At 38.7% G+C, this 19,574-nt stretch overlaps 1 protein-coding gene across 1 annotated transcript in view; it reads left to right on the top strand.

Moving 5' to 3' along the window:
- Positions 1 to 19,574, top strand: part of COL19A1 (collagen type XIX alpha 1 chain) — a 335,135-nt gene that overhangs the window by 108,307 nt on the left and 207,254 nt on the right. The gene's annotated exons all lie outside the window — the stretch shown is intronic.

The raw sequence follows: 19,574 nt of genomic DNA, 5'->3' as shown, positions 1-19,574 counted from the left end.
TCAACCCTCTTTTGGAAGTTTCTTTAGGAAAATGGCACATATTTCGCTTCTATATCTTTTGACTTCCCTATCCTCTCAGGAACACTTACTCTTCAAGATCTAGAATGTATGACCATTTCTAGTAGTAGTTGTAATGGTATTCAAGTTATTGGGATAATGCAATACAAATAATGTATTTTCTGGCCACAGGAACCTTACACTTCATTACATTTAGACTGTGGGCTCATTGTGGGCAGGGAATGTGTCTGATATTATTGTGTTGTACTCTGCCAAGTGTACAGTGCCCTACACACAGTATGCACACAATAGATATGATTGATTGATTATACTTAGACAGTGAATAGGGTACTGATAAATAGAAAATAGATAATACTGATAAATAGAAAATAGTTAGATAACGAGTTTTTAAGCATTTGTCCACAAATGCACACAAAGCTTCATCTGGAAAGTCATACTTAGTGATTATGCCTTAGAAGAATTTTCTTAAGGGCTAGCAGAATTTATACAGAAACTTTTAATTTAAAATTGCTTATGTAAAACTGAAAGCTAATAGCTGTACTACTAGGAAAAATGTGGAAGAGAGGAAATGTAACCACATTTTTAAAGAAATGAGACTTATGTCTAATCATTTATTTTGATCTGAAAAACCATATTTCATTTCATGGGTAGTCATTTTCCAGCAACGTAAGATTTACTCATTTTCTAAGAATTACACTGATAGCTGTTTCTTGACCCTGTTAAGAGTTATGAATGAATTTTGTTTGTCCAAAGGGATGGAATTACAGCTGCTCCTGCCACTCCTGAAAATGTCCTCCTCCCCTGTTTGAAATACAGTGGCTTTTTGTTTATTTTAAGACTGACATTTTAAATCACACGGCCATTTGTAGTAATGACTCTGTGTTGTGAAACTTGATGAGTCACCTACTGTGTCATTCTGCCATCCCAGGCACCAAAAGGATCAGTTCTCAGTATTAAATGTAATCCTACTTGAGTTATTGGAAGAAGAAAAATCCTGTTGAGAATCTCTCATGAACATAGGGAGGTGGTCATAGCATTCAGTGTATTATCCTGGTATTCTTCTCAGCTATGACTTTTCTTTCAACTTGACCAATCTGGTAGCAATTCTCATAGTCTCTAACTCTTTAGTCTTGGCAACCATTAAACTATCTTATACTTTAGAATGGAACAAAATAATTCACCTGGCCCCTAAAACATCCTCTAGAAAATCGGTTTTGTAAAAGTTTAAATTGTTATCAATCAATCAAATTTATTAAACTCTTACTGTACTAAGAGGAGCTCAGGAGAGTACAATGAAACAGAGTTGGTAGACACATTCCCTGCTCACAATGAGTACTTTCAGCGATTCTAGCAAGTCTTTCAATCAGTCAAATCAATCAATCACTCATATTTGTTGAGCCCTTACTGTAGGGCTTACTGTACTAAACACTTGGGAGAGCAAAATATAACAGAATTTGTAAACATGTTCTCTGCCCACAAGGAGCTTCTAGTCCAGAGGGAGAGACAGAAAACAAAATAAATTACAGATATGTACATGAATGCTGTGTGACTCAAGGTGGAGTGAACAAAGGGTAAAAATCCAAGTTCATAGGTGATTCAGAAGGTAGAGGGAGTAGGAAAATGAAGCCTTAGTTGGGGAAGGTCTCTTGGAAATGTGGTGATTTTTATAAGGCTAAGAAGTGGGGATAGTAGTGATCTGTGGGACATGATGGGGAGGGAATCCCAGGCCAGAGGCAGGGTAGGGGTGAGAGGTCAGAGGTGAGATTGACAAGATTAAGGTACAATGAGTAGGTTGGCATTAGAGAAGCATAGTGTGCTGGGTTGTAATAGGAAATAAGCAAGGTGAGATAGGAGGGAGCAAGGTGATTGAATGGATCCTTTAAAGTCAATTGTAAAGAGTTTCTGTTTGATAGGGCATTGGATAGGCAACCACTAGAGGTTCTTGAGAATGGGGAAACACGGATTGAATCTCCTTTATAAAAGTGATCTGGGCAGCAGAGTTAAGTATGGACTGCAGATGGCAGAAACAGCAGTCAGGGAGGTCAGCAAGAAGGCTGGTGCAGTAGTCAAGGCAAGAAAAGATAAGTCCTTGCATCAGAATAGTAGCAGTTTGGATGGAAGAGAAAAGGAGACATTTAGTGATGCTGTGAAGGTTGAACCAACAGGATTTGGTGTCAGAGTGAATGTGTGAGTTGAATGAAAGAGGATATTGCCAAGGTTACAGGATTGTGAGACGGAGAGGATGGTGATGGGAAAGTCAGGAGGAAGACAGAGTTTGGCTGTAAAGATGAAGAGTTCTGTTTTGGACACATTCAATTTAAGGTATTGGCAGGACACCCAAGTAGAGATATCCTGAAAGCAGGAGGAAATATGAAACTGCAGAGAAGGAGAAAGACTAGGGCTGGAGATGGAGGAATCACCTGCAGGTTTGTTGCTAATTGATGCCAGGTGCAAACCAGTTAGATGAAAACAGATAATTTAAAATACTCAATAGCTATAATTAGGCTAAAATATGTAAGTGCCTCTAAGCATTCGGATGTTGTAAACTTTGTGTCCCCAGGATATAGCAATATTGAATCTCAATTGAATCTACTTTTGCATTGCAATATCACATAGTAGGATTTGGACTAAAATTCGTTCTTGGCTTTCAAATGTCTAAAATGTCTTGACTCAACCCATCAAACTAAGTAATCTGAATTACAAGCAAAGTAGGGATCTGTAGTTCTTTAGCGGAAAAAGAGCTTCTCTGAATCAGTCAATCATTATTATTTATTGAGGACTTACTGTGCACAGACCAGTGTACTAAGCATTTGGGAGAGTGCACTATAGTAGAGTTGGTAGACCTGTTCCGTCCACACAATGAGCTTACAGTCTTGGTGTATCACTTTTTGTCATTTTCTGTGTTGAAATTTTCAACATGGAATTGAAATCCTCATTACTAGGTAAGGGAGCAGGCACTGAAACTTGAAAGAGGAAATTTTGAAAGAAAATAATTCTCCATGGAGTGAGTGGGAAACATATTAGCTTAATTATCACTGGAATCACATAAATTCATTATCAGTAGAAGTTCCCCAGGCCAAAAATTATCAGAAGACTTATGAAAGAGAGGTCCAAATTGCGTTATATGTGGAAAAGTCAGAAAGGTAGAACAAAAATTAGTGTAATTAGACAGCATATCCATGACCTGAGGTTAAACCTTCAACAGATCCTTTTGGAAACAGCATCATTGGAAAAAGAGATTATTGGAAAAAGAGATCATTGTTGGAAGTAGAATACTGGCAGGAATGCACCATTGGCCTGATCCAGTAATGACCTTCCTTTTGTTTTATGTTATCGATCAATCAATCAATGGTATTTATTAAGTGCCTAGTATGTGCAGAGTACTGTACTAAGTGCTTGAGAGAGTACAATACAACAGAGTTAGAAGACACATTCTTTGCACACAATGAACTTACAGTCTGGAGGGGGAAACGATCATTAATATGTGAATAATTTATAATATATAATTAAAAGATATGTACATAAGTAATGTTCTAGTTCAGTATTTAATATGTCAAGCCCAAAAATACGAAATCCAACAGCTTTTGTTCCCTCTGGTAATACACATCACTGTGTGATTGGAAATTTATTGGGGTGCATTGGCTGAACTACCATGAAGCTTAATCATTCATTCATTTCCATTGCTATTCAAATGAATATTGAAGAATAGCAGCATTGACACATTTTCCAATACTCTGCTGCTGTTTGTTCTCAGTTTTAAAAGTATATCCACTCCTGTGACAGTGGCATGTAATCTTTAACTATAAAGTTATGATAATGAATATAATATATCACCTACTAGACAACATTAGGTTGACTTATTCTTGTTTTAATTTCATACTAATCACTTATGATGGAGATTAAAAAGTCAAGATTTAAATTTTGGTAGTAATATAAAAAATGTGATTTAAGGTAGTAAATAGATCTTAAAAATATTGTCACCTAACGTTGACTCTATGATGAAATCATGTCCATTCACTGAGTTGGAATTATTTATTACTTAAGACAAGAATTACAACTTCTGCTAAAACTGTGCTTAATGTTATTATACATAGCTAGCCCAGTGCTTAACCCAATTTTCCACACATAGGAAGCTCTTAAAAATACAATAATAATGATAACGGAACTTTTTTAAAATGTAAAACCATATTGGGTTTACAATTAATTTTCACCATTTCTATTTTGCTAACAACATAGAGCATTTGGGTTAAGAAATCAGTAGGCAGGAATGGCTTCAAAATCAACCATTTAACATTTTGCTAAAAGTGAAGGAAGGGGACTTAATCAAATCCCATCTATTCCTATTTGCCATGTTGTTTGAACCATTATCTTATCGTTTAGGCAGTACCTAGATTCTGCCAATTTAGGGATTTGAAATTAATTGTGAAATCAAGGCACTTGAGGGAAATCTATTAGTAGCAATGTATGGAACATTTGCTAACATTTTAGTTTTGGGATATGTCTAATGGTACCCTTCTCTGAAAAGTAATTCCTTAAGCTTTGGAAATAAAAGCTTACATATTGCCACTGTGTTTCATTCCTTTCTTGATTACATTATGTGTTTTACTGCTTAATTATTTTTTATGAGAAAAGTAAAAAGAATGAGGTAGGTATGCCTTTCACAACTTTTTATTCATATTAATTCCCACTTTATTTAATCCAACCTGTATCATAACTGAAAATGTGGTGGGTTGCTTTATCATAGCCCCACAATACTACTGAAGGATCTTTCAACTATATTCAGAAGAGTTTTCGTTTTTTATTTTCAAGATTACTTCCTTCATGGCAAACATCTAGATGTCGTCTTTTCTAAGAAAATCTCACATTTTTAATCAAGATTGGGGAAATTCATTGGGACCATTAAACTAGGATAAATGCAATACAGATAGCATGGGTTTATGTGCTCAATTGTGCTTTTAAGCCCTTTCCTATAGCTTTTTCATCTAGCTTAAGAAATGGATGGAATTATAATTGGATGATGCCAGTAAACACTGAAAGCCATTTAAAGGATTTTTCAGGGAAAATACACAGGGTGATTACCTGCAGGGTTCTGAACTATTGTTACCTTATTTTAATCAATCCTTGCCAGTTTTGGGAATGCCCTAAGTTCCTTCCAGACTGGCAATCTTTTACACTTCCTCTTTTTCTCCTTTTTCCATGTACTTCAGCTTGATCTTTGAGTAGCTGTATTAACTGTCCTCTGGGTCTTATTGCATTTAGTGAAGTGTCTAGTTTTTTTTTTAACTTTGGTTTTCTTTCTTTCTTCCTTTTTCTTTGTTTTTTTCTCTCTTCCTTCCACCTTCGCTTCCTCCCTCCCTCCCTTCCTTCTTTCCTTTATTCCTCACTCCCTCCCTTTCTTCGTTCCTCCCTCCTTCCCTTCCTTTATTCCTCTCCCTTTCCTTCCTCTCTCCCTCCCTCTTCCTTCCCTCCTTCCTTCCTTTCTCTCTTTTCTCTCCTTTCTTTTCTCTCTTTCCCCCTTTCCTCCTTTCATTACATTGTTTCCTTTTCCATTCCATTTTATTCTTTGTTTGATCAGTATATTTATTGAGTGCTTACTGGGTGCAAAGCCCTTTAGTAAGCCCTTGGGAAAGTACAATAGAGTTGGTTGGTATACACAATCCCTTCTCTCTAAGTACAAATTTCTCTTACTTCAAATTTATAAGATGAGCCACTTCATTATTGTTACTGTGAATATTGGAGGATCACTTGGAAGCCAAAATTAGGGTGAAAGGTCGCAGTGCTCTCACACTCTTAAAACCTAAGGCCGTTTTGGAAAGCACTTTGTACAGTGCTCTACACACAGTAAGCTCTCAGAGAGATGTTTTCAGAAAAGAAAAACCAATGCAAAAGAATAATGCTTTATGAGAAAAAACATTTGTATTATAAGATTTCTTGGTAGTTTTGTGTGCCAAAAGATCTCTCTCAATTGCCTTCTGCTTGGGCATTTATGGAACAAATATGAGATCAATCAATCAATCATATTTACTGAGTGCTTACTTTGTGCAGAGCACTGTACTAAGCTCTTGGGGGAGTACAATATAACAGAGTTGGTAGACACATCCCCTGCCCACAACAAGCTTATAGTCTAGACTATTGGACACTGAACACTTAGGGGGTTAGTTCTTTTTTTGTGGGGAGGGGGGTTGTTTTTTAATGGTATCTTTTGTGTTATTTGTTAAGCATTTACAAGCACTGTTCTAAGCACTTGGGTGCACAAGTTAAACAGGCTGGATACAGTCCATATCCCACGTGGGGCTCACAGTCATAATCCCCATTTTATAGATGAGATAACTGAGGCCCAGAGAAGTTAAGTGACTTGTCCAATGGTCATGTACTTCCCAAACGCTTAGTACAATGCTCTGCACACAGTAAGTGCTCAATAAATACAATTGAATGAATGAATGAATGCAGAAGATGTGTGGAAGAGCCAGAATTAGAACCCAGTTCCTCTAACTCTCAGACCTGTGCTCCTTCTATTAGGTTATGCTGCTTGCTCCGCTTATTCATTCAGTCGTATTTATTGAGTGCTTACTGTGTGCAGAGCACTGTACTAAGCACTTATGTAATGTCTCCTGCCCTATACCCTATGGGAGATTCTCATACTCAGTCCAGGAACAACCAGACTAGTTCTAGGGACCTACAAAGGGCATGGAGCCACCCCTAGACTCTTTGGGTAGCCCTTGGGTCTACAGAGCCCATCCCACTTCTCTTGAGGTCCCCAGAGCATTTGGAATCTCTGCATCTGCTCTCTAGAACATCTGCTCTCTAGAACTGCCTTGGGATTTGGAGTAAAGCATGAAAGAGACCTATAGCCACAGACCGGGAGCTTAGAGGCTTTAGGTGATGCCCATGTTGCCATAGGTCAAGGAACAAAAGGGACATGATGCTTCCTAGGGAAGAAATGATATGGCCAACATATAATAATAATAATAATAATAATAATAATAATAATAATAATGGCATTTGTTAAGCGCTTACTGTGTACAAAGCACTGTTCTAAGCACTGGAATAATAACTATAATTTTTTTAAGTGTTTACTATTGTCTAAGCACTGGGGAGGTAAGAAGGTGATCAGGTGTCATGGGCAGCTCACAGTTTTAATCCCCATTTTACAGATGATGTAACTGAAGCACAGAGAAGTGAAATGACTTTACCAAAGTCATACAGCTGACAGTTGGTGGAGTCAGGATTTGAACCCATGACCTCTAACCCCAAAGCCCGTGCTCTCTCCACTGAGCCACTATGGGTCCATGTATTCTATCATTTGGTATTTAGACTCATTTTCTATGAATTCTAGATTGGAAATAAAAAGGCCTTATTTTTATTCATTTTCTTTCTGCCATTTCTGCCTTTCTCCAGAATCTCCCCCAGTTTATTTTCTTCCCACCCACATTTACTTAGCATTAATAATATTGTAGCCTTAGGCTGATCAGCTTGTTACAGCTTGGAACTACGTCTTAAAAAAATCCCTTGGAGAGACTTTCCTGGTATCAAAATCCCATTGCTTTTTGGAAAGCTCAAATTCCTGACTTCCAAGCTATTCAACAGAAAGGTTGTCATTCCTCAGAAAGGTACCCCTTCTGCACTCTTAAAGCTCTCTCTTTTGGCAGCCAGTTGGAGAGCTGCCAAGCCAAGAAACGCTCAGGCCAGCTATAGGCTTAGTGTTCCTTCAATAGGATTCAAGTTTCCCCATTTGCAGTTGGGGTGCCTCATTGAAAAATTCATAAGGCCGCACGCATGGGTATGTCATGAGACATTAGTGTTCTGACACAATGACAAGCATGTGGTGCACTATCATCATAATGCCGACATTGTATTACATCAGCCTGAGATTATGTGGGGCACTGCTGGCAATATATACAGTTGTATGTTCAGCTAGCAGAGCCAGGATTGAAAGATTTGAGCCTGGGCAGCAGATACAGGTCAGAAATTCCCAGGGAGATTATGAGAGGTCTGATGACAGGCTTGGAACGTATGTCCGCACAAATGTTTAAACTGAAAAATGGAAGATTCTTTATGAAAATATTAAATTATAAACCCCTGATTAGAGGGATGTTAATCCTTGCAATTCCTATGTTTCCATCTCCTGTTCCTCCTCTCATTTGTCTGTCAACACTGTTTTATTTTATTGCTGCAACAATCATCCTTGATTGCTGCTTTTATTATTTTTGAGACCTGCGTTCCAATTACAGCTCTGTTCTGCTCCAGGAAAGTCACTTAACTTCTCTGGACCTCCATTTTCCTGTCAGTAAAATGGGCATAAAAGTACCTACTTTTCCCTTTTTCACAAGGATGTTGTGAGAATAAAATAAAAGTGTACTGGAAGAGCACTGGAAAAACCAAAGTGCAATACAAAAATCCAGCCATTATTATTGTATTAATTATATCTTCTTTTCATGAGTATTTATACAAAGTTTTCCTCCTAAACCTGAGGGGAGGGCTTTATTAGGAAAAAACAGATGTGAATTCCTTGCTTCAGGAAATCCATCTGGTCAAACTTAAGAATGCTCAGAAAACAAGGTACATAATCTATTATTTGCATATTATGAGACCTGAGTGCACCATATGGACTATTATATTCCTAGAAAATAGCTTCCCGTTTAGTGTTTGCTTTATTAAGGCTACAACTTTATCAGCAAACGGGGCTACATAAATTCATAGCTTGTGGACATACTGCATTCTGTATATAGTCAATCAATCAATACTGCTTACTGAGTGCCTACTGTGTGCAGTGTACAGTACTAATGCTAGGAAGAATACAATAGAATCAGTAGATGCATTTCTGATCTCTGAATGCAGCTACCTCATTTGGAAATCCTGGGCCAAAACACTCCCATAGATAGTATTTATTGAGTGCTTATTTTGTGCAAAGAATGGTAGTAAGCATTTGCGATAACACATTATATAAGTGTTAGGGTTGACAGTATGTACTCTCTTCTCCAGCTGCTGCTGTCACCGCAGCCACCTTACTTCACAGAAAAGTTCATCTGACTAAGTTGATTGTGGGTGACAGAGAGTGCAAGTATATCTGCGATAGTGAAAATGTCCGTATGTGTATGGGGGGTAGGTAGCGAGAGAAATGTGTACTACTTTGTATTATTCTCTATTCTCTCCTTTTCCTGATCTTGCACAACTACCCCTATTCCAATGGAAGCTTCACTTACTTGTAGAGATTTTGTACAATCAATATCAATACCAATATCAATATCAATCAAAATCAATTGATTTTGTACAATCAATATCAATCAATATCCATATCAATATCAATCAAAATCAGTGTTTTGTGCAGAACTAAGTGGTTGGGATAGTATGCCACAAGCAAAGATGCGCTCTATACTCAGTTAACCTATAGTCTAATAAAAGAGACATTTATAAATAGATGGAGGAGGAGAAAGAATAAGGATTTTATCTAGTAACATGTTAGGATGAACTAACTTAGATCATTGAAATAAATGTGAATATGTGTAGTACATATAATTATTGGAAGTGGGTGTTGATGCCTAAGTGCTAAGGCTGGCTGTTGGACTGATAAGAATTGGAGTGTTAGGAATCATTTAAACTAGGATACAAGAAAATAATGTAGTTCTAGTTTCTGTTTCTGTTTATTCTATTTAATAATAATGCATTTAGTTACTAAAAAGTTTTTACAGTTGCTAACAAGTTTTTAAGAATTGATTTGTTCTTTGAATCTTAATGGGCCCACATACAGATCTTTAACTACATAACAGCCCTTCCAGAGGAATGACTTCACCAGGTCTGATCTAAACTGTGAAGAATCCCTATCTATAGATTTTCCATTTCCTTTAGTACCTGTTGCCCAATAGAGCAGTCATTATTGGTAGGTAAATCTCAACCCACAAGAGTGTGTATTTATTGAGTACTTACTGTGTGCAGAGTACGTGCTTGGGACAGTACAATAAAATTGAGTTGGTAGATATAATTACTGCCCATAGGGAGCTTCCAGTCTAGAGGGGGAGAGAAGTACTTCCCAAGAGCTTAGTACAGTGCTCTGCACACAGCAAGTGCTCAGTAAATACGAGTGAATGAATGATTGAATAAATTATGGATGTGTACATGAGTACTATGGGGTGAATATCAAGTGCTGAAAGTTTATAGATCTAAAATCTTCACCAAAGATTGTATAGGCATGAGGGAAAGACAGTTCTTTTTTAAAAAAAGAAGCTGAGCTTCGTTAATAACCCATCCAGATTACAACTGGCTATGAAATGGTTATACAACTAAACAGTGAGATGCAGGAACCTAAAATTGGAAAAGAAATGAGATGTTCTACACACTATTGGAACATTAGATAACACTAGGGCTTCATTTTCTCATAAAATGAGAAATATAATTTATTCTTAATATTTAATAATTAAAAAATAAATGCCTCCCTCCATGCTCTCCTGCCACAGGACAGCAATCACCTGTCTCAGGTAGGGCCCATCAGTGCCTTCACGAGTCTCTTCCTTCATGTTGTTTGCAGGATCACAGTCACTAATAAGGCACCATAATATCATGGCTTAGTGGAAAGAGCACCGGCTTGGGAGTCAGAGGCCATGGGTTCTAATCGCGGCTCCACCACTTGTTTGCTCAGTGACCTTGGTCAAGCCACTTAACTTCTCTGTGCCTCAGTTACCTCATCTGTAAAATGGGGATTAAGACTGCGAGCCCCACGTGGGACAACCTGCTTACCTTGAATCTACCGCAGCGCTTAGAACAATGCTTGACACATAGTAAGTGCCTAACAAATACCATAACTATTATTACTATTATAGTACATTTTACCAGCCCCACTGGAACCATTAGAATCTATGGAGAGCCATTTTAGGGCCTTATCAGTCTGTACATTATCTATTTTTTACTAAATAGTAACTATTTAGTTACTTTGGTTTTTAAGTAACTAAAAGATAGGTGTATATTTCTGCATCAAAAGACTAAAACGACCTAGTAGTTCACATCCAGCAAGCTTTAGGCATAACTACAAACTTTCTTGGAAGCCCAGATCATAAAAAATTTATTGAATTCTGCCACTGAGGCAATCAATCAATCAATAATAATTACTGAGCATTTACTATGTGCAGAGCACTGCTGTAAGCGCTTGGCAGAGAACAATATAACTGAGTTGGTAGTCACATTCCCTGTCCACAAAGAGCTTACAGGCTAGATGGATATGTACAAAAGTGCTGTGGGGCTGAGGGAGTGGTGAATAAAGACTAAAAATCCCAGTGCAAAGGCAATATAAAAAAGGAGTGGGAGAGGAGGAAATGAGGATTCAGTCTGGGAAGTCCTCTTGGAAGAGAAATGCTTTCAGTAAGGCTTACTTGGAGGCAATAAATTATTCATGAATCATAGATAGAAGAAGTAGGAAACTGAATTGAGAATCCAGTATATCCTCTTAGGGATAGACAGAATGGGGAGTACCATGTCAAACTTTTATGAATTTCGTAATCACAATATGAGTTGGAAATGCTAATTTTTCACTAATAAACAGGCAATTTGGAAATATATATTTTAAAAGGCAAGGTATTATTTACCTTATTAGTGCCCAAAGTTCCCAAAATTTCTTCAGAATATTTAGGAGCCCCTAATTTCACAGTATTTAAATATTTAGTTTCCTAATAAAAGCATTAGGAAAAACATTATTTTTTTTATCACAAACTCTTGCCCCATTACAAGTTGATAGAGTTTGTTTTTTATAAAATCACTGTCTTTCAAGTCACAGTCAGATCCTACAGCAATTGTACTCACGTATATTCGTTTACTTCTGGTATTATTCTAATCAGTGAGCCCCATAGCCAGGATTAGCCTGGAAGAATATAAGCTCTTTCTCAGCAGAAATTGCCGACTCTGAACTTTCACGTACGTTTCAAACTAAATAAGATTCCTACATCAGAGTTTTAATCAAAGTTCTAGTAAGATTCTTAGCTTTAGATTTTGAATAAAGTGTTCTTACACATAAGAGTTTTGTTAGGTGAATATTTATGGAGTTTTCTGGGAACACTGAATATGGAGAGTGTATTGTACAGAAGCTCAAAACATCACTATCATTTGTGACAAAGTTTTCTATTCATAATCTTCTAAAACTTAGCTTAATAAAATTCTTCAGCCTTTTTGTGCTGATCCTTGATTGTTGATATTGAGTCTCAGCTATGTCTGCTCCCTAGGACTATTGCATCTCCTTTGATCCAAATCCCTGTATCTTGAATAAAGAAAATTGGGCATTAAAACTGAACCTCTGGTCAGGTATGATAATGCTCCTGCTACAAAGATGATCCATAACTTTCAGAGGGAATAGCATACAATCTTAACTAAAGTATGCACTCAGTGGAAAATTGCTGGGAAGTTTGAAATGAAACCTGAATACCATGCTCGCCAAAGGAGGGATGAATGAATTGAGTGTAAAAGTTCACTATGTGGTTCTTTAAAGCTCATAAAACATGATCGTGAAATCTGAAAATGGTTAGTGCTGGACTTTATTGTAAATGTTTTTTGTGATCTTTAAAATGGCATTTTGATTCCAATTTCCCATTAATTCATTCATTCATTCATTTATTCAATCGTATTTATTGAGCACTTACTGTGTGCAGAGCACTGGGTATTCAGATAAAGGTAGTTCTTACTGCTAGCACACCCTCAAGACTGTAAGCTTTCTGTGAGCAGCAAGCATATCTATCACCTCCGTTGTACTGTACTCTCCCAGATGCTTAGTACAATGCTGTGCGCAAAGTAAGCACTCAATAAATGCCATTGATTACTGATTGATTGATAGCAGGTATGTGGAAACAACAAATTTCTGGGTACACATTGCAAACATTCTGCTAGACCGTCATGCTGGCTGGACATTTGGTGAGTTGCAGGTTTCCAATTGTCACACTTCATCAATTGGCGATAAAGTGGATTGGAATGTTGCCAATTTCCCATCAGATTCCTCCTCTTCATCTCACCGTCCCTCCTGTGTAGTCAGGGAAGAGTGTGGCCCAAGTTGACCTGGCATTGGATGGATTCCTAATATCAAGCCACAGATTGACAAGTCTGTCTGTCCCTTTCATTCATTCATTCATTTAATTGTATTTATTGAGCACTGTAATAATGATGCATTTAATAAGTGCTTACTATGTGCAAAGCACTGTTCTAAGTGCTGGGGAGGTTACAAGGTGATCAAGTTGTCCCACAGGGGGCTCACAGTCTTAATCCCCATTTTACAGATGAGGTAACTGAGGCACAGAGAAGTGAAGTGACTTGCCCAAAGTCACACAGCTGACAATTGGTGGAGCCAGGATTTGAACCCATGACCTCTGACTCCAAAGCCAAAGTGCTCCAAAGTGCTCTTTCCACTGAGCCAAGCTGCTTCTTCTGTACTGTGTGCAAAGTACCTTACTAAGCTCTTGGAAGAGTACAATACAGCAATAAATAGAAATATTCACTGCCCACCATGAGCTCACAGACTTGATATTGGGGCCTCCATCTGACTACAACAATCTGGTAATTTATAATAATTGCCATTATCTTAATTTACCATTCAGAGTGGTACTTTTCCCCTTTGACTGTCCTTCTGGACTGCAAGCTTCTTGTGGGCAAGAAACATCTGTACCAACTCAATTATATTTTACCTCCTTCAGACTCTAGTGGAAACAGTGTGTGCTTGGAAATCAGAGGACCGGGATTCTAATCCATGTTCTGCCACTTGCATGCTCTTTGACCTTGGGCAAATCTATGAACTTCTCTGTGCCTTTGTGTTCCCATCTGTAAAGTGGGAATTCAATACCTCTTCTCTCTCCTTCTCAGACCGTGAGCCTCATTTGGGACAGGAATTATGTATGACTTAGCTATCTTTCATTCATTCATTCATTGGTATTTATTGAGCGTTTACTGTGTGCAAAGCACTGTACTAAGCGTTTGGGAAGTACAAGTTGGCAACAAATAGAGACAGTCCTTACCCAACAGCGGGCTCACAGTCTAGAAGGGGGAGACAGACAACAAGACAAAACATATTAACAAAATAAAATAAATAGAATAAATATGTACAAGATAAATAGAGTAATAAATATGTACAAACTTATATACATATATACAGGTGCTGTGGGGAGGGGAAGGAGGTAAGGTGGGGGGTATGGGGAGGGGAGGAGGGGGAGAGGAAGTAGGGGGCTCAGTCTGGGAAGGCCTCCTGGAGGAGGTGAGCTCTCAGTAGGGCTTTGAAGGGAGGAAGAGAGCTAGCTTGGAGGATGTGCGGAGGAGGGCATTCCAGGCCAAGGGGATGACATGGGCTGGGAGTCGATGGCAGGACAGGCGAGAATGAGGCACAGTGAGGAGATTAGCGGCGGAGGAGCGGAGTGTGTGGGCTGGGCTGTAGAAGGAGAGAAGGGAGGTGAGGTAGGAGGGGGCGCGGTGATGGAGAGCCTTGAAGCCGAGGGTGAGTTGCTTAGTTCAGTGCCAAGAAACTAATAAATGACATTAAAAATTAATGCAAATATCACAACTTGCTTCTTCTGTTACAACAGCTATTCTTTCCTCCTACCCCACGTAATACCCATTTAAGTCTCCTGTTCCCTGGGAGTTCCATCATCTAAATGAACTGCAAGCAATAGAGATGATAGGTACACCTTGACCATGAAAAAAATTGTTGAACTCCATCAGAGATCATAAGTAAAATGACTTTCCCTGAAATTTTTCTGGTTAATGCTGCAAAATGGAATCTGCTTAATTAGACACTTGAGAGGAGCATGCATTTTACTGCAGCCATTCTTCCAAACTTAGTGCTCCAGAGATTGCTAGAGTAAGAAATGATCACATTAGTAAAGAAGAAAAATGAAGAGTTAATCTTCGAATGGAGCATAGAGGTAATTCAGTATTAAGTTTAACATGCAGGGATTACTGGCTTCATCATGAGAACATTAGAGGCTTGATTCTGTCCACACTAGGAGTATAACATTCTTGTTTATCCACAAATTATGGTATTTTATTAAGCACTTACTACGTGCAAAGCACTGTTCTAAGCACTGGGGAGGTTACAAGGTGATAAGGTTGTCCCAGTCTTCATCCCCATTTTAAAGATGAGGTACCTGAAGCACAGAGAAGTGAAGTGACTTGTCCAAAGTCACACAGCTGACAATTGTCGGAGTCAGGATTTGAACCCACGACCTCTGACTCCAAAGCCTGTGCTCTTACCACTGAGCCACACTGCTTCTCCATGCCCAAATGCACAAATCTAAGTGCACAAATGTGCCATGGGATAAAGCCTTGCTTTCTGTACAAGCCTAAGTGACTGAAATTGTAGTCATTATATAGTCTAAATGAGTGAATTCACATCTCACAGTGCCTACTTTATGCCCATTTAAAGAAAAAATAATGAATGTTGCACAAAATTCAGCGTTAATTCATTCATTCACCCAGTCGCATTTACTGAGTGCTTACTGTGTGCAGAGCACTGTACTTAGCTCTTGGAAAGTACAATTTGGCAACAGATAGAGGCAATCCCTACCCAACAATGGGCTCACAGTTTAGAAAAGGGAGACAGACAACAAAAAACAAGTAGACAGGCATCAATAGCATCAAAATAGATAAATAGAATTATAGATATGTACACATCATTAATAAAATGAATAGAATAATAAATAATTGTTATTTATCACATTTATTTTATTACATCAATCCATTGTCCAGAGGAAAAAATTAAATTTAAAGAATGACACAAGGAATTACCTGATTGGTTAGTTTCCTCACTGAAGTGATCTTCCTCAGTCACTGCTTCCATATCCATACAAGGCACTATCTCTGGGGAAAACCATGGCTAAAGGATTGTTGCCAGATTGTTCAGAAGTTAGTGTTATTGTACAAACAAGCCTATGCCCCAGTACATAAGATATGCTTTAAGAATGGAAGTTTGTGGCCAGAAAGATCATAACAGTAGCTATTTGGAAACCAGTGTCAATCAAATACGGTTCCTATAACATTTTGGAGGTCACACTTTTAAAATTTCAGTTAAGAATGAGAACTAAGAAACTGGTGAAATAGTCATACAAGTCTGGGACATTTTAAATTGGGGTCAAAGACTAATGACATTTAATTGAATGGTTTTGATGCTCTACTATTTAGTGAAATATGAACACTATATTACAAAATGAATTGACTTTTATCAAACCAATGAGGTTCTTTTGAGATGACTAAGATAAAAAAGCAGTGCTAACATTGTTCTTTGTTGAATGGGAAAAAAAGGATTAGGTCTTTGGTATGTTTTTCATAATTATAAATATTTCAAAGATTTTAGCTATCCATCTTAGCAGAGTTGGTCTGATTTATTTAACACTTTGGCTTTCTTGTTCTTGAAAACCCAGCATTTGTTATTGCCTAAATGTGAATATTTCAGTTATTCTTACCAGAGCTGTGTTTATATAATAAACATCAATTTTATTAATGACAAATAAATTCTAATTGGAAAATTTGCCCATCTTGGCACAAAAAATAACTTACAATTCGTAGTCTTAACTAATCAAACTGTAAGATATCATTACTTTATTACATGATACACACTCTATTCCTTACAGATGTTAATTTAATAACAATTACCAAGATGATGATATCAGGGTTCTATTATCAAAGTGTTGGTTTATGCCTTAAATATTTATTCTTGAATGTCTGTTCCAAGTTCTATACAAAATGTTCATGATTCTGAAATTCTAAACCAAGCAGTTGCAAAGCTACTTAACTGGCAGTGGATCCTTGTTGAACCAAATTTTCAGTGACAAATTCTCCCCTGTATGTCTGTGACATTTTTGCATCGATTCTTTCAGGTTTTCTAGCCCACTAATTGGATCCTGCTGCCATGTACTAATGACTTCTCTAGTGCTCTTCCTAGTCCCGGTTCCACCACTTGTCTGCTGTGTGACCTTGGGCAAATCACTTAACTTCTCTGAGCCTCAGTTACTTCATCTGTAAAATGAGGATTAAGAATGTGAGCTCCATGTGGGACAGGAACTGTGTCCAACCTGATTAACTTATATCTACCCCAGCACTTGGCACATAGTAAGTGCTTAGCAAGTGCTGTTTTTATTATTATTATTGTTATTATTTAGTTAGGTGCTGATATATCTGGTGTTGGGTAGAGGGCAGCCACTGGCCACAGTTTTTTTCTCTGTGCCTGATTTCCTAAACCTGAGAAGGTAATTCTCTAAGATACAACTGACCTGAAAGTGAGTCTAATAACATGGGTGTTGCATTACTGCACATCTCCACATCAAGGGAAAGTTTTATTGAAGTACTGTTTGATGCTGTGCACGTGCGTGCATACAAAAATATGTATGCAGGCAAATTGATTTTTTCAACAGTCTAGCCAAAAAGACTCATATGACTGTTCCCTGAATCACTGACAGCATTTTAACTAAAATAGCAATCGAGTGGCATTTATTGAGTGCTTACTGTGTGCAGAGCACTATAATGAAACATATGTAATACACACCTGAATGTATGCACTCAGTGATTTGAATAATCATAGAAATGCTGGTAGGAAAATATTTCTGCTGAAACTTTCTGCTGGAGAAAAATTCAGTTTTATTGGTTACAAAACTGTGAAACCAAAATCAAACACCTTGCTAGTCAGGATAGATTGCATCTGACATTATCAATTTACTAGTTGCACTACTACCAATTGGTTTAGTGTTAAAAGATATATCCTACATAGAGGTATGCTGATTGTTTTGCTTTCCCTATTATATTTAAATTTGATTATAATGAAGTTAATGTGACATTACAGAGTTAGTTGTCTAATTATTTTCCCAAGCACATCACACCTCACCTTGCCTTCCTATCCACTCTACCCACTCCTGATGACCAAATTGCTGCTCTCAACTCCACCCTCTCTACTCAACTCAACTCACTCGCTCCCCTATCCTTTCATTGCTCTCGCACCCTAACCCACAGCCCTGGATCACTGCCACTTTCCACCTCCTTCACTCTTATGCTCAAACTGCTGCGCATTGCTGGCAGAAGTCTAAACACCAGGCCAACCTTGTTCACTTTAAATTTATCTTTTTTTACCTTAACTCTACCCTCTCCTCTGACAGACAAAACTATTTCTCTTCCCTTATTGACACCCATGCCCATCACCCCCATCAGCTGTTCCAGACATTTAACTCCCTCCCAGGCCCCTGTTCCTCCCCCTCCTCATTCATTCATTCATTCATTCATTCAATCATATTTATTGAGTGCTTACTGTGTGCAGAGCACTGTACTAAGTGCTTCTCTCACCCCCAACTATCTGGCCACCTACTTCATTAGGAAAATTAACACCATCAGGCCTGAGCTCCCTAAAGTCACTCCTCCCCCTTCTCCATCCCCCCCACTCTCAACCCCCTCCTCTACTTTCCCATTCTTTCCAGCAGTATCGTGAGCACCCCTCCTCCCTCCTCTCAAATGCCACCCTCTCGACCTCTGCTTTTGACCCCATTCCCTCTCACTTTATAAAAACTCTAACCCCCTCAGTCCTCCCCTCCTAAACTTCCATCTTCCACTGCTCACACTCCAACGGCTTCTTTGCTCTGCCTTCAAACATGCCCATGTCTCTCCCATCCTAAAAAAACCCTCCTTTGACCCCACTACTCCCTTCAGTTATCACCCCATCTCCCTCCTACCCTTTCTTTCCAAACTCCTAGAGCAAGTTGTCTACACTCACTGCCTCAAATTCCTCTCCTCCAACTCTCTCCTGGACCCCCTCCAATCTGGCTTTCAATCCCCTCCACTCCACTGAAACTGCCAAAAGTCACCAATGACCTCCTTCTTGCCAAATCCAATGGCTCCTACTCTATCCTAATCCTCCTCAACCTCTCATCTGCCTTTGATACTGTCAACCATCCTCTTCTCCTCAACACATTATCCAACCTTGGCTTCACGGACTCTATCCTCTCCTGGTTCTCCTCTTATCTCTCTGGCCATACATTTTCATCTTCTTCGCATGCTCCTCCTCCCCCTCCCATCCCCTTAGTTTAGGGGTTCCTCAAGGGTCAGTTCTTGGTCCCCTTCTGTTCTCTATATATACTCACTCCCTTGGTGAACTCATTCGCTCCCACAGTTTCAACTATCAACTCTACGCAGATGATACCCAAATCTACATCTCCTCCCCTTTTCTCTCTTCCTCCCTCCAGGCTCATATCTCCTCCTGCCTTCAGTACATCTCCAACTGGATGTCCGCCCACCACCTAAAACTCAGTATGTCCAAGACTGAGCTCCTTATCTTCCCTCCAAAAACCTGCCCTCTCCCTGACTTTCCCATCACTGTGGATGGCACTACCATCTTTCCTGTCTCACAAGCCCACAACCTTGGTGTTATACTTGGTTTCATCCTTGACTCCGCTCTTTCATTCACCCCACATATCTAATCTGTCACCTAAATCTGCTGGTCTCACCTTCACAACATCGCCAAGATCTGCCCTTTCCTCTCCATGCAAACTTCTACCTTGTTAGTACAATCACTCATCATATCCCAACTGGATTGCAGCATCAGCATCCTTTCTGATCTCCCAACATCC

This window comes from Tachyglossus aculeatus, chromosome 1 (genome assembly GCF_015852505.1).
Source record: "Tachyglossus aculeatus isolate mTacAcu1 chromosome 1, mTacAcu1.pri, whole genome shotgun sequence".
Lineage (NCBI taxonomy): Eukaryota > Metazoa > Chordata > Mammalia > Monotremata > Tachyglossidae > Tachyglossus > Tachyglossus aculeatus.
This window is presented reverse-complemented; position numbering and strand designations above follow the sequence as displayed.